The sequence below is a fragment of the Siphateles boraxobius genome, unplaced genomic scaffold, assembly GCF_051911475.1.
Source record: "Siphateles boraxobius isolate OS27281-9 unplaced genomic scaffold, OSU_SipBor_1 229, whole genome shotgun sequence".
Taxonomy (NCBI): Eukaryota; Metazoa; Chordata; class Actinopteri; order Cypriniformes; family Leuciscidae; genus Siphateles; species Siphateles boraxobius.
This window is the reverse complement of record NW_027508843.1, coordinates 12,558-37,500: the sequence shown is the minus strand read 5'-3', so window position 1 is coordinate 37,500 and position 24,943 is coordinate 12,558. Positions and strand designations below refer to the sequence as shown.

At 34.7% G+C, this 24,943-nt stretch overlaps 1 protein-coding gene across 1 annotated transcript in view; it reads right to left on the bottom strand.

The window, feature by feature from the left end:
- LOC143747575 (myelin basic protein-like) overlaps positions 1–24,155 on the bottom strand; it is a 44,901-nt gene extending 20,746 nt beyond the window's left edge. Inside the window, exon 1 of the mRNA XM_077240407.1 lies at positions 23,916–24,155. The gene's annotated coding sequence lies outside the window, so the exon portion shown is untranslated. The remainder of the gene's footprint in view (positions 1–23,915) is intronic.
- Between the last annotated feature and the right edge of the window lie 788 nt (positions 24,156–24,943).

Here is a 24,943-nt window from a genome sequence, read left to right as displayed (position 1 = left end):
GGGCTCTCAGGTGCACGCCCCCCCTCCGCTGGGCTCTCAGGTGCACTCCCCCCTCCGCTGGGCCCTCAGGTGAACGCCCCCCTCCGCTGGGCTCTCAGGTGCACGCCCCCCCTCCGCTGGGCTCTCAGGTGCACGCCCCCCTCCGCTGGGCTCTCAGGTGCACACCCCCCCTCCGCTGGGCTCTCAGGTGCACGCCCCCCCTCCGCTGGGCCCTCAGGTGCACGCCCCCCTCCGCTGGGCTCTCAGGTGCACGCCCCCCTCCGCTGGGCCCTCAGGTGCACGCCCCCCTCCGCTGGGCTCTCAGGTGCACGCCCCCCTCCGCTGGGCTCTCAGGTGCACACCCCCCCTCCGCTGGGCTCTCAGGTGCACGCCCCCCCTCCGCTGGGCCCTCAGGTGCACGCCCCCCTCCGCTGGGCTCTCAGGTGCACGCCCCCCTCCGCTGGGCCCTCAGGTGCACGCCCCCCTCCGCTGGGCTCTCAGGTGCACGCCCCCCTCCGCTGGGCTCTCAGGTGCACACCCCCCCTCCGCTGGGCTCTCAGGTGCACGCCCCCCTCCGCTGGGCTCTCAGGAGCACACCCCCCCTCCGCTGGGCTCTCAGGTGCACGCCCCCCTCCGCTGGGCTCTCAGGTGCACGCCCCCCTCCGCTGGGCCCTCAGGTGCACGCCCCCCTCCGCTGGGCTCTCAGGTGCACGCCCCCCTCCGCTGGGCTCTCAGGTGCACGCCCCCCTCCGCTGGGCTCTCAGGTACACGCCCCCCTCCGCTGGTCTCTCAGGTGCACTCCCCCCTCCGCTGGGCCCTCAGGTGAACGCCCCCCTCCGCTGGGCTCTCAGCTGCACGCCCCCTCCGCTGGGCTCCGCCCACTTTTTCAGCATTTTTCAAATATTGCCAGTGGGTGGAGTCAGGCTCTGACGAGGGGTTTAGTTACCCTATAATAACTAATGATCTTTGCAACGGAAGTGAATCGATCAAAACTAACTTTATCTGGACAATAACTTTATTCTAGATCTGCTGTAAAGCCAAAACAATCTCTGTTACTGTAATCTCCTATTATCACTGTAAAGCTGCTTTGAAACAGTCCATATTGTTAAAGCGCTGTATAAATGAAGGAGACTTGACTTTGATATCCCACAATGCCCTGCTCTGCGTTCTGTGACCGTTGAGCTAGAGAGTAAGGATGGCGTCTGAACGATGCGGTGTGTAAATGTTGGTTTTTGACGAGTGTTTTCCTCCTAAATCCTGTAGTAATATTATACTGTATTCAGTAAAGCTGCTGTAGATCATGAACACGCTGCGTATCAAAGTTACTTACAGTCACTAGAATGTGTAAAGAGGACTATTGAAAAAGTGTCCGTTTTTTGTTACACCTTATTTTAAGATGACGTACTATAGTAATAACAGTAAATGTTGCATAATCACAAGTAACTAACCCTAAACCAAACCCTAACCGTAACTCTATAGTAAGTACATGCTTAATTAATATTACTCAGCACTAATTTGAGTAAGTACAATGTAACTGAGTAATAGGCGATTTATTAAGCATGTACTTACTATAGGGTTAGGGTTTGGTTTAGGGTTAGTTGCATGCAATTATGCAGAATTTACTGTTATTACTATAGTAAGTACATGTAACATATGTAACAAGGACACTGTAAAAGAAAGTGTTACCTAGTTACCAATATAAATGTTAAAAACATGCTGCAAATGTTCATAAAGTAGTACTGATACACACTGAGATCACTTCAGCAAACTCTATACAGTATAAACCATGATCAGAGCATGAAGAGTGAAATACTGAGATGAAGATGAAGATTAGAGTAGGAGAGGCGAGGATTCCCAGGATAAGAAGAGCGAGTCAAAGCATGTAGAAGCATGACACACACACACACGAGGAATGTGGAGGAATGGGGTTTACTCCACGCTAATGTTATTAATGATGAGGTTTACTCCACGCTAATGTTATTAATGATGAGGTTTACTCCACGCTAATGTTATTAATGATGAGGTTTACTCCACGCTAATGTTATTAATGATGAGGTTTACTCCACGCTAATGTTAAAAATGATGAGGTTTACTCCAAGCTAATGTTATTAATGATGGGGTTTACTCCACGCTAATGTTATTAATGATGATGTTTACTCCACGCTAATGTTATTAATGATGAGGTTTACTCCACGCTAATGTTATTAATGATGGGGTTTACTCCACGCTAATGTTATAAATGATGGGGTTTACTCCACGCTAATGTTATTAATGATGGGGTTTACTCCACACTAATGTTATTAATGATGGGGTTTACTCCACACTAATGTTATTAATGATGAGGTTTACTCCACGCTAATGTTATTAATGATGAGGTTTACTCCACACTAATGTTATTAATGATGAGGTTTACTCCAAGCTAATGTTATTAATGATGGGGTTTACTCCACGCTAATGTTATTAATGATGGGGTTTACTCCACGCTAATGTTATTAATGATGGGGTTTACTCCACGCTAATGTTATTAATGATGAGGTTTACTCCACACTAATGTTATTAATGATGAGGTTTACTCCACGCTAATGTTATTAATGATGGGGTTTACTCCACTCTAATGTTATTAATGATGAGGTTTACTCCACGCTAATGTTATTAATGATGGCGTTTACTCCACGCTAATGTTATTAATGATGGCGTTTACTCCACGCTAATGTTATTAATGATGGCGTTTACTCCACGCTAATGTTATTAATGATGATGTTTACTCCACGCTAATGTTATTAATGATGGGGTTTACTCCACAATAATGTTATTAATGATGGGGTTTACTCCACAATAATGTTATTAATGATGGGGTTTACTCCACGCTAATGTTATTAATGATGATGTTTACTCCACGCTAATGTTATTAATGATGGGGTTTACTCCACGCTAATGTTATTAATGATGAGGTTTACTCCACGCTAATGTTATTAATGATGGGGTTTACTCCACTATAATGTTATTAATGATGAGGTTTACTCCACGCTAATGTTATTAATGATGAGGTTTACTCCACGCTAATGTTATTAATGATGGGGTTTACTCCACGCTAATGTTATTAATGATGAGGTTTACTCCACGCTAATGTTATTAATGATGAGGTTTACTCCACGCTAATGTTATTAATGATGAGGTTTACTCCACGCTAATGTTATTAATGATGGGGTTTACTCCACTATAATGTTATTAATGATGAGGTTTACTCCACTATAATGTTATTAATGATGATGTTTACTCCACTATAATGTTATTAATGATGATGTTTACTCCACTATAATGTTATTAATGATGAGGTTTACTCCACTATAATGTTATTAATGATGAGGTTTACTCCACGCTAATGTTATTAATGATGAGGTTTACTCCACTATAATGTTATTAATGATGAGGTTTACTCCACTATAATGTTATTAATGATGATGTTTACTCCACTATAATGTTATTAATGATGATGTTTACTCCACGCTAATGTTATTAATGATGAGGTTTACTCCACTATAATGTTATTAATGATGGGGTTTACTCCACGCTAATGATATTAATGATGATGTTTACTCCACGCAAATGTTATTAATGATGAGGTTTACTCCACGCTAATGTTATTAATGATGGGGTTTACTCCACGCTAATGTTATAAATGATGGGGTTTACTCCACGCTAATGTTATTAATGATGGGGTTTACTCCACACTCATGTTATCAATGATGAGGTTTACTCCCACTCTAATGTTATTAATGATGAGGTTTACTCCACGCTAATGTTATTAATGATGGGGTTTACTCCACGCTAATGTTATTAATGATGGGGTTTACTCCACACTAATGTTATTAATGATGGGGTTTACTCCACGCTAATGTTATTAATGATGGGGTTTACTCCAGGCTAATGTTATTAATGATGATGTTTACTCCACGCAAATGTTATTAATGATGAGGTTTACTCCACGCTAATGTTATTAATGATGGGGTTTACTCCACGCTAATGTTATTAATGATGAGGTTTACTCCACGCTAATGTTATTAATGATGATGTTTACTCCACGCAAATGTTATTAATGATGGGGTTTACTCCACGCTAATGTTATTAATGATGGGGTTTACTCCACGCTAATGTTATAAATGATGGGGTTTACTCCACGCTAATGTTATTAATGATGGGGTTTACTCCACACTCATGTTATTAATGATGATGTTTACTCCACGCAAATGTTATTAATGATGGGGTTTACTCCACACTAATGTTATTAATGATGGGGTTTACTCCACGCTAATGTTATTAATGATGATGTTTACTCCACGCAAATGTTATTAATGATGAGGTTTACTCCACGCTAATGTTATTAATGATGAGGTTTACTCCACGCTAATGTTATTAATGATGGGGTTTACTCCACGCTAATGTTATTAATGATGGGGTTTACTCCACACTAATGTTATTAATGATGGGGTTTACTCCACGCTAATGTTATTAATGATGGGGTTTACTCCAGGCTAATGTTATTAATGATGATGTTTACTCCACGCAAATGTTATTAATGATGACGTTTACTCCACGCTAATGTTATTAATGATGGGGTTTACTCCACGCTAATGTTATTAATGATGGGGTTTACTCCACGCTAATGTTATTAATGATGATGTTTACTCCACGCAAATGTTATTAATGATGGGGTTTACTCCACGCTAATGTTATTAATGATGGGGTTTACTCCATGCTAATGTTATAAATGATGGGGTTTACTCCACGCTAATGTTATTAATGATGGGGTTTACTCCACGCTAATGTTATTAATGATGGGGTTTACTCCACACTCATGTTATTAATGATGATGTTTACTCCACTATAATGTTATTAATGATGGGGTTTACTCCACACTAATGTTATTAATGATGGGGTTTACTCCACGCTAATGTTATTAATGATGATGTTTACTCCACGCTAATGTTATTAATGATGAGGTTTACTCCACGCTAATGTTATTAATGATGGGGTTTACTCCACACTCATGTTATTAATGATGATGTTTACTCCACTATAATGTTATTAATGATGGGGTTTACTCCACGCAAATGTTATTAATGATGAGGTTTACTCCACGCTAATGTTATTAATGATGGGGTTTACTCCACGCTAATGTTATAAATGATGGGGTTTACTCCACGCTAATGTTATTAATGATGGGGTTTACTCCACACTCATGTTATCAATGATGAGGTTTACTCCACTCTAATGTTATTAATGATGAGGTTTACTCCACGCTAATGTTATTAATGATGGGGTTTACTCCACGCTAATGTTATTAATGATGGGGTTTACTCCACACTAATGTTATTAATGATGGGGTTTACTCCATGCTAATGTTATTAATGATGGGGTTTACTCCAGGCTAATGTTATTAATGATGGGGTTTACTCCACGCTAATGTTATTAATGATGAGGTTTACTCCACACTAATGTTATTAATGATGAGGTTTACTCCACACTAATGTTATTAATGATGAGGTTTACTCTACGCTAATGTTATTAATGATGGGGTTTACTCCACGCTAATGTAATTAATGATGGGGTTTACTCCACACTAATGTTATTAGTCACACTAATGTTATTATCAATGATGAGGTTTACTCCACACTAATGTTATTAGTCACACTAATGTTATTATCAATGATGGGGTTTACTCCACACTAATGTTATTAGTCACAATAATGTTATTAATGATGAGGTTTACTCCACGCTAATGTTATTAATGATGGGGTTTACTCCACACTAATGTTATTAATGATGAGGTTTACTCCACGCTAATGTTATTAATGATGGGGTTTACTCCACGCTAATGTGATTAATGATGGGGTTTACTCCACACTAATGTTATTAGTCACACTAATGTTATTATCAATGATGGGGTTTACTCCACACTAATGTTATTAGTCACACTAATGTTATTAATGATGAGGTTTACTCCACGCTAATGTTATTAATGATGGGGTTTACTCCACACTAATGTTATTAATGATGAGGTTTACTCCACGCTAATGTTATTAATGATGAGGTTTACTCCACACTAATGTTATTAATGATGAGGTTTACTCCACGCTAATGTTATTAATGATGAGGTTTACTCCACTCTAATGTTATTAATGATGGGGTTTACTCCACTATAATGTTATTAATGATGAGGTTTACTCCACGCTAATGTTATTAATGATGGGGTTTACTCCAGGCTAATGTTATTAATGATGGGGTTTACTCCACGCTAATGTTATTAATGATGGCGTTTATTCCACGCTAATGTTATTAATGATGAGGTTTACTCCACGCTAATGTTATTAATGATGATGTTTACTCCACGCTAATGTTATTAATGATGGGGTTTACTCCACGCTAATGTTATTAATGATGAGGTTTACACCACGCTAATGTTATTAATGATGAGGTTTACACCACGCTAATGTTAATAATGATGAGGTTTACACCACGCTAATGTTATTAATGATGAGGTTTACTCCAGGCTAATGTTATTAATGATGGGGTTTACTCCACGCTAATGTTATTAATGATGGCGTTTATTCCACGCTAATGTTATTAATGATGAGGTTTACTCCACGCTAATGTTATTAATGATGATGTTTACTCCACGCTAATGTTATTAATGATGGGGTTTACTCCACGCTAATGTTATTAATGATGAGGTTTACACCACGCTAATGTTATTAATGATGAGGTTTACACCACGCTAATGTTATTAATGATGAGGTTTACACCACGCTAATGTTATTAATGATGAGGTTTACTCCACTATAATGTTATTAATGATGATGTTTACTCCACTATAATGTTATTAATGATGAGGTTTACTCCACTATAATGTTATTAATGATGATGTTTACTCCACTATAATGTTATTAATGATGAGGTTTACTCCACTATAATGTTATTAATGAAGATGTTTACTCCACGCTAATGTTATTAATGATGAGGTTTACTCCACGCTAATGTTATTAATGATGGGGTTTACTCCACGCTAATGTTATTAATGATGAGGTTTACACCACGCTAATGTTATTAATGATGAGGTTTACTCCACTCTAATGTTATTAATGATGAGGTTTACTCCACTATAATGTTATTAATGATGATGTTTACTCCACTATAATGTTATTAATGATGAGGTTTACTCCACGCTAATGTTATTAATGATGAGGTTTACTCCACTATAATGTTATTAATGATGAGGTTTACTCCACTATAATGTTATTAATGATGAGGTTTACTCCACTATAATGTTATTAATGATGAGGTTTACTCCACTATAATGTTATTAATGATGAGGTTTACTCCACTCTAATGTTATTAATGATAATGTTTACTCCACGCTAATGTCATTAATGATGATGTTTACTCCACGCTAATGTCATTAATGATGAGGTTTACTCCACGCTAATGTCATTAATGATGAGGTTTACTCCACTCTAATGTTATTAATGATGGGGTTTACTCCACGCTAATGTTATTAATGATGAGGTTTACTCCACGCTAATGTTATTAATGATGAGGTTTACTCCACTCTAATGTTATTAATGATGAGGTTTACTCCACTATAATGTTATTAATGATGAGGTTTACTCCACGCTAATGTTATTAATGATGGGGTTTACTCCACGCTAATGTTATTAATGATGAGGTTTACTCAACTCTGTTATTAATGATGGGGTTTACTCCACTCTAATGTTATTAATGATGGGGTTTACTCCACTCTAATGTTATTAATGATGGGGTTTACTCCACTCTAATGTTATTAATGATGGGGTTTACTCCACGCTAATGTTATTAATGATGGGGTTTACTCCACGCTAATGTTATTAATGATGGGGTTTACTCCACGCTAATGTTATTAATGATGAGGTTTACTCCACGCTAATGTTATTAATGATGGGGTTTACTCCACGCTAAATGTCATTAATGATGAGGTTTACTCCACTCTAATGTTATTAATGATGAGGTTTACTCCACACTAATGTTATTAATGATGGGGTTTACTCCACACTAATGTTATTAATGATGAGGTTTACTCCACGCTAATGTTATTAATGATGGGGTTTACTCCACTCTAATGTTATTAATGATGAGGTTTACTCCACTCTAATGTTATTAATGATGGGGTTTACTCCACACTAATGTTATTAATGATGGGGTTTACTCCACGCTAATGTTATTAATGATGGGGTTTACTCCACGCTAATGTTATTAATGATGATGTTTACTCCACGCTAATGTTATTAATGATGAGGTTTACTCCACTCTAATGTTATTAATGATGAGGTTTACTCCACTCTAATGTTATTAATGATGGGGTTTACTCCACACTAATGTTATTAATGATGGGGTTTACTCAACGCTAATGTTATTAATGATGGGGTTTACTCCACGCTAATGATGAGGTTTACTCCACTCTAATGTTATTAATGATGAGGTTTACTCCACACTAATGTTATTAATGATGGGGTTTACTCCACACTAATGTTATTAATGATGAGGTTTACTCCACGCTAATGTTATTAATGATGGGGTTTACTCCACACTAATGTTATTAATGATGGGGTTTACTCCACGCTAATGTTATTAATGATGAGGTTTACTCCACGCTAATGTTATTAATGATGGGGTTTACTCCACTCTAATGTTATTAATGATGAGGTTTACTCCACGCTAATGTTATTAATGATGGGGTTTACTCCACTCTAATGTTATTAATGATGAGGTTTACTCCACACTAATGTTATTAATGATGAGGTTTACTCCACTCTAATGTTATTAATGATGAGGTTTACTCCACTATAATGTTATTAATGATGAGGTTTACTCCACACTAATGTTATTAATGATGAGGTTTACTCCACTCTAATGTTATTAATGATGGGGTTTACTCCACGCTAATGTTATTAATGATGAGGTTTACTCCACACTAATGTTATTAATGATGAGGTTTACTCCACTCTAATGTTATTAATGATGGGGTTTACTCCACGCTAATGTTATTAATGATGAGGTTTACTCCACTATAATGTTATTAATGATGAGGTTTACTCCACTCTAATGTTATTAATGATGAGGTTTACTCCACACTAATGTTATTAATGATGGGGTTTACTCCACTATAATATTATTAATGATGAGGTTTACTCCACACTAATGTTATTAATGATGGGGTTTACTCCACTATAATGTTATTAATGATGAGGTTTACTCCACTATAATGTTATTAATGATGAGGTTTACTCCACTATAATGTTATTAATGATGAGGTTTACTCCACACTAATGTTATTAATGATGGGGTTTACTCCACTATAATGTTATTAATGATGAGGTTTACTCCACACTAATGTTATTAATGATGAGGTTTACTCCACACTAATGTTATTAATGATGAGGTTTACTCCACTCTAATGTTATTAATGATGGGGTTTACTCCACGCTAATGTTATTAATGATGAGGTTTACTCCACACTAATGTTATTAATGATGAGGTTTACTCCACTCTAATGTTATTAATGATGGGGTTTACTCCACGCTAATGTTATTAATGATGAGGTTTACTCCACTATAATGTTATTAATGATGAGGTTTACTCCACTCTAATGTTATTAATGATGAGGTTTACTCCACACTAATGTTATTAATGATGGGGTTTACTCCACTATAATGTTATTAATGATGAGGTTTACTCCACACTAATGTTATTAATGATGGGGTTTACTCCACTATAATGTTATTAATGATGAGGTTTACTCCACTATAATGTTATTAATGATGAGGTTTACTCCACTATAATGTTATTAATGATGAGGTTTACTCCACTCTAATGTTATTAATGATGAGGTTTACTCCACTCTAATGTTATTAATGATGAGGTTTACTCCACTATAATGTTATTAATGATGAGGTTTACTCCACGCTAATGTTATTAATGATGAGGTTTACTCCACTATAATGTTATTAATGATGAGGTTTACTCCACGCTAATGTTATTAATGATGAGGTTTACTCCACTATAATGTTATTAATGATGAGGTTTACTCCACTATAATGTTATTAATGATGAGGTTTACTCCACTATAATGTTATTAATGATGAGGTTTACTCCACTATAATGTTATTAATGATGAGGTTTACTCCACACTAATGTTATTAAGGATGAGGTTTACTCCACTATAATGTTATTAATGATGAGGTTTACTCCACTATAATGTTATTAATGATGAGGTTTACTCCACTATAATGTTATTAATGATGAGGTTTACTCCACTATAATGTTATTAATGATGAGGCTTACTCCACTCTAATGTTATTAATGATGAGGTTTACTCCACTCTAATGTTATTAATGATGAGGTTTACTCCACTCTAATGTTATTAATGATGAGGTTTACTCCACTCTAATGTTATTAATGATGAGGTTTACTCCACACTAATGTTATTAAGGATGAGGTTTACTCCACTATAATGTTATTAATGATGAGGTTTACTCCACTATAATGTTATTAATGATGAGGTTTACTCCACTATAATGTTATTAATGATGAGGTTTACTCCACTATAATGTTATTAATGATGAGGTTTACTCCACTCTAATGTTATTAATGATGAGGTTTACTCCACTATAATGTTATTAATGATGAGGTTTACTCCACTCTAATGTTATTAATGATGAGGTTTACTCCACTATAATGTTATTAATGATGAGGTTTACTCCACACTAATGTTATTAATGATGGGGTTTACTCCACGCTAATGTTATTAATGATGAGGTTTACTCCACGCTAATGTTATTAATGATGAGGTTTACTCCACACTAATGTTATTAATGATGAGGTTTACTCCACTCTAATGTTATTAATGATGAGGTTTACTCCACTATAATGTTATTAATGATGAGGTTTACTCCACTATAATGTTATTAATGATGAGGTTTACTCCACTATAATGTTATTAATGATGAGGTTTACTCCACGCTAATGTTATTAATGATGAGGTTTACTCCACGCTAATGTTATTAATGATGAGGTTTACTCCACGCTAATGTTATTAATGATGGGGTTTACTCCACTATAATGTTATTAATGATGAGGTTTACTCCACTATAATGTTATTAATGATGAGGTTTACTCCACTATAATGTTATTAATGATGAGGTTTACTCCACTATAATGTTATTAATGATGAGGTTTACTCCACGCTAATGTTATTAATGATGAGGTTTACTCCACGCTAATGTTATTAATGATGAGGTTTACTCCACTATAATGTTATTAATGATGAGGTTTACTCCACACTAATGTTATTAATGATGAGGTTTACTCCACTCTAATGTTATTAATGATGGGGTATACTCCACTCTAATGTTATTAATGATGAGGTTTACTCCACGCTAATGTTATTAAGGATGAGGTTTACTCCACTATAATGTTATTAATGATGAGGTTTACTCCACGCTAATGTTATTAATGATGAGGTTTACTCCACTCTAATGTTATTAATGATGAGGTTTACTCCACTCTAATGTTATTAATGATGAGGTTTACTCCACGCTAATGTTATTAATGATGAGGTTTACTCCACTATAATGTTATTAATGATGAGGTTTACTCCACGCTAATGTTATTAATGATGGGGTTTACTCCACTATAATGTTATTAATGATGAGGTTTACTCCACACTAATGTTATTAATGATGGGGTTTACTCCACTATAATGTTATTAATGATGAGGTTTACTCCACTATAATGTTATTAATGATGAGGTTTACTCCACTATAATGTTATTAATGATGAGGTTTACTCCACTCTAATGTTATTAATGATGAGGTTTACTCCACTCTAATGTTATTAATGATGAGGTTTACTCCACTATAATGTTATTAATGATGAGGTTTACTCCACGCTAATGTTATTAATGATGAGGTTTACTCCACTATAATGTTATTAATGATGAGGTTTACTCCACTATAATGTTATTAATGATGAGGTTTACTCCACGCTAATGTTATTAATGATGAGGTTTACTCCACTATAATGTTATTAATGATGAGGTTTACTCCACTCTAATGTTATTAATGATGAGGTTTACTCCACTATAATGTTATTAATGATGAGGTTTACTCCACTATAATGTTATTAATGATGAGGTTTACTCCACGCTAATGTTATTAATGATGAGGTTTACTCCACTATAATGTTATTAATGATGAGGTTTACTCCACTATAATGTTATTAATGATGAGGTTTACTCCACTATAATGTTATTAATGATGAGGTTTACTCCACTATAATGTTATTAATGATGAGGTTTACTCCACACTAATGTTATTAAGGATGAGGTTTACTCCACTATAATGTTATTAATGATGAGGTTTACTCCACTCTAATGTTATTAATGATGAGGTTTACTCCACTCTAATGTTATTAATGATGAGGTTTACTCCACGCTAATGTTATTAATGATGAGGTTTACTCCACTATAATGTTATTAATGATGAGGTTTACTCCACGCTAATGTTATTAATGATGGGGTTTACTCCACTCTAATGTTATTAATGATGAGGTTTACTCCACTCTAATGTTATTAATGATGAGGTTTACTCCACTCTAATGTTATTAATGATGAGGTTTACTCCACTCTAATGTTATTAATGATGAGGTTTACTCCACACTAATGTTATTAAGGATGAGGTTTACTCCACTATAATGTTATTAATGATGAGGTTTACTCCACTATAATGTTATTAATGATGAGGTTTACTCCACTATAATGTTATTAATGATGAGGTTTACTCCACTATAATGTTATTAATGATGAGGTTTACTCCACTCTAATGTTATTAATGATGAGGTTTACTCCACTATAATGTTATTAATGATGAGGTTTACTCCACTCTAATGTTATTAATGATGAGGTTTACTCCACTATAATGTTATTAATGATGAGGTTTACTCCACACTAATGTTATTAATGATGGGGTTTACTCCACGCTAATGTTATTAATGATGAGGTTTACTCCACGCTAATGTTATTAATGATGAGGTTTACTCCACACTAATGTTATTAATGATGAGGTTTACTCCACTCTAATGTTATTAATGATGAGGTTTACTCCACTATAATGTTATTAATGATGAGGTTTACTCCACTATAATGTTATTAATGATGAGGTTTACTCCACTATAATGTTATTAATGATGAGGTTTACTCCACGCTAATGTTATTAATGATGAGGTTTACTCCACGCTAATGTTATTAATGATGAGGTTTACTCCACACTAATGTTATTAATGATGGGGTTTACTCCACTATAATGTTATTAATGATGAGGTTTACTCCACTATAATGTTATTAATGATGAGGTTTACTCCACTATAATGTTATTAATGATGAGGTTTACTCCACTATAATGTTATTAATGATGAGGTTTACTCCACGCTAATGTTATTAATGATGAGGTTTACTCCACGCTAATGTTATTAATGATGAGGTTTACTCCACTATAATGTTATTAATGATGAGGTTTACTCCACACTAATGTTATTAATGATGAGGTTTACTCCACTCTAATGTTATTAATGATGGGGTATACTCCACTCTAATGTTATTAATGATGAGGTTTACTCCACGCTAATGTTATTAATGATGAGGTTTACTCCACTATAATGTTATTAATGATGAGGTTTACTCCACGCTAATGTTATTAATGATGAGGTTTACTCCACTCTAATGTTATTAATGATGAGGTTTACTCCACTCTAATGTTATTAATGATGAGGTTTACTCCACGCTAATGTTATTAATGATGAGGTTTACTCCACTATAATGTTATTAATGATGAGGTTTACTCCACGCTAATGTTATTAATGATGGGGTTTACTCCACTATAATGTTATTAATGATGAGGTTTACTCCACACTAATGTTATTAATGATGGGGTTTACTCCACTATAATGTTATTAATGATGAGGTTTACTCCACTATAATGTTATTAATGATGAGGTTTACTCCACTATAATGTTATTAATGATGAGGTTTACTCCACTCTAATGTTATTAATGATGAGGTTTACTCCACTCTAATGTTATTAATGATGAGGTTTACTCCACTATAATGTTATTAATGATGAGGTTTACTCCACGCTAATGTTATTAATGATGAGGTTTACTCCACTATAATGTTATTAATGATGAGGTTTACTCCACTATAATGTTATTAATGATGAGGTTTACTCCACGCTAATGTTATTAATGATGAGGTTTACTCCACTATAATGTTATTAATGATGAGGTTTACTCCACTATAATGTTATTAATGATGAGGTTTACTCCACTATAATGTTATTAATGATGAGGTTTACTCCACTATAATGTTATTAATGATGAGGTTTACTCCACACTAATGTTATTAAGGATGAGGTTTACTCCACTATAATGTTATTAATGATGAGGTTTACTCCACTATAATGTTATTAATGATGAGGTTTACTCCACTATAATGTTATTAATGATGAGGTTTACTCCACTATAATGTTATTAATGATGAGGTTTACTCCACTATAATGTTATTAATGATGAGGTTTACTCCACTCTAATGTTATTAATGATGAGGTTTACTCCACTCTAATGTTATTAATGATGAGGTTTACTCCACTCTAATGTTATTAATGATGAGGTTTACTCCACACTAATGTTATTAAGGATGAGGTTTACTCCACTATAATGTTATTAATGATGAGGTTTACTCCACTATAATGTTATTAATGATGAGGTTTACTCCACTATAATGTTATTAATGATGAGGTTTACTCCACTCTAATGTTATTAATGATGAGGTTTACTCCACTCTAATGTTATTAATGATGAGGTTTACTCCACTCTAATGTTATTAATGATGAGGTTTACTCCACACTAATGTTATTAAGGATGAGGTTTACTCCACTATAATGTTATTAATGATGAGGTTTACTCCACTATAATGTTATTAATGATGAGGTTTACTCCACTATAATGTTATTAATGATGAGGTTTACTCCACTATAATGTTATTAATGATGAGGTTTACTCCACTCTAATGTTATTAATGATGAGGTTTACTCCACTATAATGTTATTAATGATGAGGTTTACTCCACTCTAATGTTATTAATGATGAGGTTTACTCCACTATAATGTTATTAATGATGAGGTTTACTCCACACTAATGTTATTAATGATGGGGTTTACTCCACGCTAATGTTATTAATGATGAGGTTTACTCCACGCTAATGTTATTAATGATGAGGTTTACTCCACACTAATGTTATTAATGATGAGGTTTACTCCACTCTAATGTTATTAATGATGAGGTTTACTCCACTATAATGTTATTAATGATGAGGTTTACTCCACTATAATGTTATTAATGATGAGGTTTACTCCACTATAATGTTATTAATGATGAGGTTTACTCCACGCTAATGTTATTAATGATGAGGTTTACTCCACGCTAATGTTATTAATGATGAGGTTTACTCCACACTAATGTTATTAATGATGGGGTTTACTCCACTATAATGTTATTAATGATGAGGTTTACTCCACGCTAATGTTATTAATGATGAGGTTTACTCCACGCTAATGTTATTAATGATGAGGTTTACTCCACTATAATGTTATTAATGATGAGGTTTACTCCACTATAATGTTATTAATGATGAGGTTTACTCCACTATAATGTTATTAATGATGAGGTTTACTCCACTATAATGTTATTAATGATGAGGTTTACTCCACACTAATGTTATTAAGGATGAGGTTTACTCCACTATAATGTTATTAATGATGAGGTTTACTCCACTATAATGTTATTAATGATGAGGTTTACTCCACTATAATGTTATTAATGATGAGGTTTACTCCACTATAATGTTATTAATGATGAGGTTTACTCCACTATAATGTTATTAATGATGAGGTTTACTCCACTCTAATGTTATTAATGATGAGGTTTACTCCACTCTAATGTTATTAATGATGAGGTTTACTCCACTCTAATGTTATTAATGATGAGGTTTACTCCACACTAATGTTATTAAGGATGAGGTTTACTCCACTATAATGTTATTAATGATGAGGTTTACTCCACTATAATGTTATTAATGATGAGGTTTACTCCACTATAATGTTATTAATGATGAGGTTTACTCCACTCTAATGTTATTAATGATGAGGTTTACTCCACTCTAATGTTATTAATGATGAGGTTTACTCCACTCTAATGTTATTAATGATGAGGTTTACTCCACACTAATGTTATTAAGGATGAGGTTTACTCCACTATAATGTTATTAATGATGAGGTTTACTCCACACTAATGTTATTAATGATGGGGTTTACTCCACTATAATGTTATTAATGATGAGGTTTACTCCACTATAATGTTATTAATGATGAGGTTTACTCCACGCTAATGTTATTAATGATGAGGTTTACTCCACTATAATGTTATTAATGATGAGGTTTACTCCACTATAATGTTATTAATGATGAGGTTTACTCCACTCTAATGTTATTAATGATGAGGTTTACTCCACTATAATGTTATTAATGATGAGGTTTACTCCACTCTAATGTTATTAATGATGAGGTTTACTCCACTATAATGTTATTAATGATGAGGTTTACTCCACACTAATGTTATTAATGATGGGGTTTACTCCACGCTAATGTTATTAATGATGAGGTTTACTCCACGCTAATGTTATTAATGATGAGGTTTACTCCACACTAATGTTATTAATGATGAGGTTTACTCCACTCTAATGTTATTAATGATGAGGTTTACTCCACTATAATGTTATTAATGATGAGGTTTACTCCACTATAATGTTATTAATGATGAGGTTTACTCCACTATAATGTTATTAATGATGAGGTTTACTCCACGCTAATGTTATTAATGATGAGGTTTACTCCACGCTAATGTTATTAATGATGAGGTTTACTCCACACTAATGTTATTAATGATGGGGTTTACTCCACTATAATGTTATTAATGATGAGGTTTACTCCACGCTAATGTTATTAATGATGAGGTTTACTCCACGCTAATGTTATTAATGATGAGGTTTACTCCACTATAATGTTATTAATGATGAGGTTTACTCCACTATAATGTTATTAATGATGAGGTTTACTCCACTATAATGTTATTAATGATGAGGTTTACTCCACTATAATGTTATTAATGATGAGGTTTACTCCACACTAATGTTATTAAGGATGAGGTTTACTCCACTATAATGTTATTAATGATGAGGTTTACTCCACTATAATGTTATTAATGATGAGGTTTACTCCACTATAATGTTATTAATGATGAGGTTTACTCCACTATAATGTTATTAATGATGAGGTTTACTCCACTATAATGTTATTAATGATGAGGTTTACTCCACTCTAATGTTATTAATGATGAGGTTTACTCCACTCTAATGTTATTAATGATGAGGTTTACTCCACTCTAATGTTATTAATGATGAGGTTTACTCCACACTAATGTTATTAAGGATGAGGTTTACTCCACTATAATGTTATTAATGATGAGGTTTACTCCACTATAATGTTATTAATGATGAGGTTTACTCCACTATAATGTTATTAATGATGAGGTTTACTCCACTCTAATGTTATTAATGATGAGGTTTACTCCACTCTAATGTTATTAATGATGAGGTTTACTCCACTATAATGTTATTAATGATGAGGTTTACTCCACTATAATGTTATTAATGATGAGGTTTACTCCACTCTAATGTTATTAATGATGAGGTTTACTCCACTATAATGTTATTAATGATGAGGTTTACTCCACTCTAATGTTATTAATGATGAGGTTTACTCCACTATAATGTTATTAATGATGAGGTTTACTCCACACTAATGTTATTAATGATGGGGTTTACTCCACGCTAATGTTATTAATGATGAGGTTTACTCCACGCTAATGTTATTAATGATGAGGTTTACTCCACACTAATGTTATTAATGATGAGGTTTACTCCACTCTAATGTTATTAATGATGAGGTTTACTCCACTATAATGTTATTAATGATGAGGTTTACTCCACTATAATGTTATTAATGATGAGGTTTACTCCACTATAATGTTATTAATGATGAGGTTTACTCCACGCTAATGTTATTAATGATGAGGTTTACTCCACGCTAATGTTATTAATGATGAGGTTTACTCCACACTAATGTTATTAATGATGGGGTTTACTCCACTATAATGTTATTAATGATGAGGTTTACTCCACGCTAATGTTATTAATGATGAGGTTTACTCCACGCTAATGTTATTAATGATGAGGTTTACTCCACTATAATGTTATTAATGATGAGGTTTACTCCACTATAATGTTATTAATGATGAGGTTTACTCCACTATAATGTTATTAATGATGAGGTTTACTCCACTATAATGTTATTAATGATGAGGTTTACTCCACACTAATGTTATTAAGGATGAGGTTTACTCCACTATAATGTTATTAATGATGAGGTTTACTCCACTATAATGTTATTAATGATGAGGTTTACTCCACTATAATGTTATTAATGATGAGGTTTACTCCACTATAATGTTATTAATGATGAGGTTTACTCCACTATAATGTTATTAATGATGAGGTTTACTCCACTCTAATGTTATTAATGATGAGGTTTACTCCACTCTAATGTTATTAATGATGAGGTTTACTCCACTCTAATGTTATTAATGATGAGGTTTACTCCACACTAATGTTATTAAGGATGAGGTTTACTCCACTATAATGTTATTAATGATGAGGTTTACTCCACTATAATGTTATTAATGATGAGGTTTACTCCACTATAATGTTATTAATGATGAGGTTTACTCCACTCTAATGTTATTAATGATGAGGTTTACTCCACTCTAATGTTATTAATGATGAGGTTTACTCCACTCTAATGTTATTAATGATGAGGTTTACTCCACACTAATGTTATTAAGGATGAGGTTTACTCCACTATAATGTTATTAATGATGAGGTTTACTCCACTATAATGTTATTAATGATGAGGTTTACTCCACTATAATGTTATTAATGATGAGGTTTACTCCACTATAATGTTATTAATGATGAGGTTTACTCCACTCTAATGTTATTAATGATGAGGTTTACTCCACTATAATGTTATTAATGATGAGGTTTACTCCACTCTAATGTTATTAATGATGAGGTTTACTCCACTATAATGTTATTAATGATGAGGTTTACTCCACACTAATGTTATTAATGATGGGGTTTACTCCACGCTAATGTTATTAATGATGAGGTTTACTCCACGCTAATGTTATTAATGATGAGGTTTACTCCACACTAATGTTATTAATGATGAGGTTTACTCCACTCTAATGTTATTAATGATGAGGTTTACTCCACTATAATGTTATTAATGATGAGGTTTACTCCACTATAATGTTATTAATGATGAGGTTTACTCCACTATAATGTTATTAATGATGAGGTTTACTCCACGCTAATGTTATTAATGATGAGGTTTACTCCACGCTAATGTTATTAATGATGAGGTTTACTCCACACTAATGTTATTAATGATGGGGTTTACTCCACTATAATGTTATTAATGATGAGGTTTACTCCACTATAATGTTATTAATGATGAGGTTTACTCCACTATAATGTTATTAATGATGAGGTTTACTCCACTATAATGTTATTAATGATGAGGTTTACTCCACGCTAATGTTATTAATGATGAGGTTTACTCCACGCTAATGTTATTAATGATGAGGTTTACTCCACTATAATGTTATTAATGATGAGGTTTACTCCACACTAATGTTATTAATGATGAGGTTTACTCCACTCTAATGTTATTAATGATGGGGTATACTCCACTCTAATGTTATTAATGATGAGGTTTACTCCACGCTAATGTTATTAATGATGAGGTTTACTCCACTATAATGTTATTAATGATGAGGTTTACTCCACGCTAATGTTATTAATGATGAGGTTTACTCCACTCTAATGTTATTAATGATGAGGTTTACTCCACTCTAATGTTATTAATGATGAGGTTTACTCCACGCTAATGTTATTAATGATGAGGTTTACTCCACTATAATGTTATTAATGATGAGGTTTACTCCACGCTAATGTTATTAATGATGAGGTTTACTCCACTCTAATGTTATTAATGATGAGGTTTACTCCACTCTAATGTTATTAATGATGAGGTTTACTCCACTATAATGTTATTAATGATGGGGTTTACTCCACGCTAATGTTATTAATGATGAGGTTTACTCCACGCTAATGTTATTAATGATGAGGTTTACTCCACTTTAATGTTATTAATGATGGGGTTTACTCCACTATAATGTTATTAATGATGAGGTTTACTCCACTCTAATGTTATTAATGATGAGGTTTACTCCACGCTAATGTTATTAATGATGCATCATCAGTGGTTTTGAAAGAGAAACATCTCAAAGGAAATGATTCAGTGGTTGGTCAATACTGTCGAGAGAATGAAGTGGTTAATTAATTAATTCACACAAGTTAAAGCTTATTAAATATTAAAAGATTATGGCTAATTAATGCTGAATGGCTATAATTACTCATTTGCTCTATTTAATACAGACATCAGTAGCAGTACTGTATCATTCACAGTATAATCATTTAATGCCATTAATTAAATATTTACAATACAATGTCTTTGCTGTTTATACATTCATATATATATATATATATATATATGCACAGGCATCTTCTGTAGCAGTTTTAGATGATATATAAACACTTCAAATGTCAGAGTATTTTCCCCCATGTGACGTCTGTATTTTTGTACTATTTTTAGCCACATATTTACAGTTTTTTCCAAAATACTGTGTGGTTTATTATTTCACTTGTTTGCACTCTTTAATTATAAGTGACTTAAATTGATATGTCCTTTATTAAAGTTTAAATGTTTTGATAGTTTGAAAGAGTAAATACCTTTCAGAATTAATTTTGCGGAATAGCCATAAGCCAAATATTCTACTCTCCACTATCGAGTCTGTTCTCCATCCAAATGTTAATCCTTTTCCCGAAGCATCTGTGTCTCTATGTGAGGACTTTGCAACATATTTTAATGAAAAGATCTCCAAAATTACATCTACAATGCTTATTTCGGCGTATAAACTGTCTGATGTTCCATTCTCCTCTTCCACTTGGTCTGTCTTTGAGCCTGTTAACTTGAATACTCTATTGGAGACTATTTCTCGTTTGAAACCCACTATGTGCCCCAACGATGTCATTCCATCGCGTTTTCAAGTTATTGAGACTGTTGGCTTTGAATTGTTGTCTGTAATTAACAAATGTCTCCGTACCGGGATTGTACCTTTCGATTTCAAACTTGCCACAGTGCGGCCTCATCTAAAAAAAACATGTTTGGACTCCACATTGCTGGCAAACTTTCGTCCTATTTCAAATTTACCTTTTCTCTCAAAAATTCTAGAGAAATTGTTTTAAATCAACTTCAGTCTTATCTGACTTTAAATTCTATTAATGAAATATTTCAATCTGGTTTTAAATCCTGTCACAGTACCGAGTCAGCTCTTTTAAGAGTTTTAAATGATATCATGTTAACTACTGACTCCGGGCAGTCTATGGCTCTGGTTCTGTTAGACCTCAGTTCTTCTGTTAGACCTCTTTGATCTAATCAACCATGATATTCTATTATCACATCTTGAAACATGTGTTGGACTCCGTGTCACAGTATTACAGTGGTTTCGGTCATATCTCTCTGACAGGAGGTATGTTGTCAATATTGGACACCATTCATCTTCTGAAATATCCTTAAATTCTGGTGTTCCCCAGGGTTCAGTTCTTGGTCCTGTATTGTTTTCCCTTTATATGCTTCCACTAGGGTCTATTTTCAACAAGTATGGGGTCTCTTTCCATTTGTACGCAGATGACACCCAAATTTATATCCCTATGAAGCGGGATAACAAGCAGGCCTTAAAGCCTATTATGGACTGCTTGGAAGAATTAAAACACTAACTTGCAACAAACTTCATGAGTTAATGAGGTAAACTTAATGAGAGTAAAACTGAACTTATTGTGTTTGGTTCAAATGAGCACTATGTACATGATTTTGAACTTGCATCTTTGTCACCTTATAGTACCACATGTTTCAGAAACTTAGGTGTCTGGCTTGATAATAATCTTAAATTCGATAAGCAGATAAATACTGTGACTAAGTCTTGTTTTTAAAGAAATTTGAAACATAGTGTTGGCTGGAATAAATAAATATATTGTTTATTGATATGTTTAAAACATAGTGTAGTGTGTGTGTGTGTGTGTGTGTGTGTGTGTGTGTGTGTGTGTGTGTGTGTGTGTGTGTGTGTGTGTGTGTGTGTGTGTGTGTGTGTGTGTGTGTGTGTGTGTGTAATTCTGGTCTTTTTTTCTGTTCTAGTCGTTTCACGGTTTTTGATCGGGTGAGTGTGTTACGGATCACCGACAGAGGAGGGCGATATTTCACTAAAATAGAGCTGCTCGATTCCGGAGTCGACTCCGATTCCTGACTCTCACCGTAGGAGTCGATTCGACTCCATTTCAAAACAGCGTTGGGAACAAGAATACTACAGGCCTGCCCTCAGTTTCACTGACACGATTTAAATTACAGAAAAAACTAGTCCAGTTTAGAGACTTTAGATGTCTAGAAATGATGAGCATCATCATCGTTTCCTAGTTGTTGCCAATATCTAATTTTAAAGAGGATGAGGGCGATAAGCGCTGTCATCTCTTATAAAAGCTGTTTGTTGAACAGGTGAGTTCAAGACGCTAAAATAATACCTTGATGTATACAATAATGTACACGTACTAGTGTGTTTAAGATTACGATTAGTTTAATGATTATGAACAATGGAAAATATTAATACAATATTCATTTTAATAAAACTTTGATGATACCAAAAAGCTGGCACAAAGGTATGATCTGATTGGCTGTTGTTATTTTATCTATTTATTTGTGAAGTAAGCTAAGCTACATGCAAGTTGAACGAGTGTATCTGCTGTTTTCTGCGACAGCATGAGAGTCGATTCCTGTGCAGGAGTCGAGTCTAGGAATCGACTCTTCTGGACTCGGCTCTCCGTCGGCAGGTGAGGCACAGATACAGACACACACGTACCCTCAGCACGACCGAGTCGAGACACCGCCCGCATGTAGTTTCCCAACACTTCGCCCACACCAGTTTCCATCTGAACAAGAACCAACCCGCGGAAACCCGCCGTTCACAGTCGCTTCACACGAAACCTTAAACTAGTGTCTCCAGCATTCTGCGATTCTGAGTCTATTTAAGTTCTGAAACATGAAAACACCTCACTCGACGGGGGAAAGCATGCCTTCCTGTTAGTAATCTGTATTTGTTCTACAGTCCACACAGTAATAACTCAAAATATCACATTCAGCACGACTGCACCTGCGCACATCTGCTCGACGGGCACGCGCTTGAGCTTAGTTTATGCAAATGAAAGAAACTGTGACATCGACTAAATATTTGTGCCATAAATCTCTGGCTACACAAACACTCACTTTTCACGGGAATGAACCACTGAACTGAACACTGAGAAACAGAGGCATCATCATCATCATCACACCTGGCAGAAGAAGAAGAGTTGCAAAGGTGCAAACCATCACAGGTTACACAATAAACCAGTTCAGTCGTGACTCGTGACAGAAGTAAACATACGGAACACAGATAGAGCTTATTTCGAGCAAAGGCGACGGCTGTAAATAACATGTCGTGATTTGACGAACACACACACACACACGTACTTGTTTCCCCTAGCGCGTCCTCTTGATATCAGTAGATTCAGGTTTCGGCTGCTCGCCTCAGCAATTCATCAAAAAATCCACATCGGCGCAAAATAAAATAAAAGGTCGTCTGGTGTGTAGTTGAGTTTCAGGAACGTGTGTGTGTGTGTTTCGGCGGATGATCCTCTCGCACTTCCTGATTGTGTGTGTTCTTCAGCGGGTGGGGCGAGCAGACCTCAGTGTGTTTACTACCTCTCTCTCTCTCTCTCTCTCTCTCTCTCTCTCTCTCTCCTCTTCTGCTGTGTTCAACTGCTAGTTATTGATATTAATATAGCCCACAGCAGAAAACCTTAAGCGGTTTACAATCTAAAATATATTAAAAAATATATAATTTATGATGTGCACAAGAAACTATATCCTATTTTACTGTATTGTATATAGTAGTAGGCCTACATAATGTAGTATGTTTATATTTTTACACATTATTGTTTAAATTAATATGTGACGTTATCTTGAATCAAAATAATATGCATGGGGGGGGGGGCAACCTGTCACTCACCTGAGATCCACCAATACCAAACCACCACTATCCAATCAGTTCCCCACAGACACAGTCAAGCCCCGCCCACACGTGTTCTTGTTCGAGAAGCGTTCACTCGATGGTTTCACTCACTCGATATGCGGCGCAATAGAGAAGAAACTTCCTTTCGTGCTTCATGTGATTGTTCTCAGAGTAAATTCAGTTTAAGGAAGTCTGTGGAAACAAATATTATAGTACAAACTTGAGCAGTGCTGTAAACTGCCCCCGAATTCACAACAAAACAGACATCACGGATTCTAGAGACACTTAACTGCTATTAGGCTTATGAAAATATTTTCAAATGTTATGAGGGATTAATAATACTGTAATGTATTTAACACAATTATCCCCTTTAATTTAATTTTATCATTATTATTTCAAATCTATGACACCTTTTGTCTTCTCACTACATCTAATCATTTATATGCAATAAAATGTTCTGAATAAAATGATGAAAATTTATTTTTTA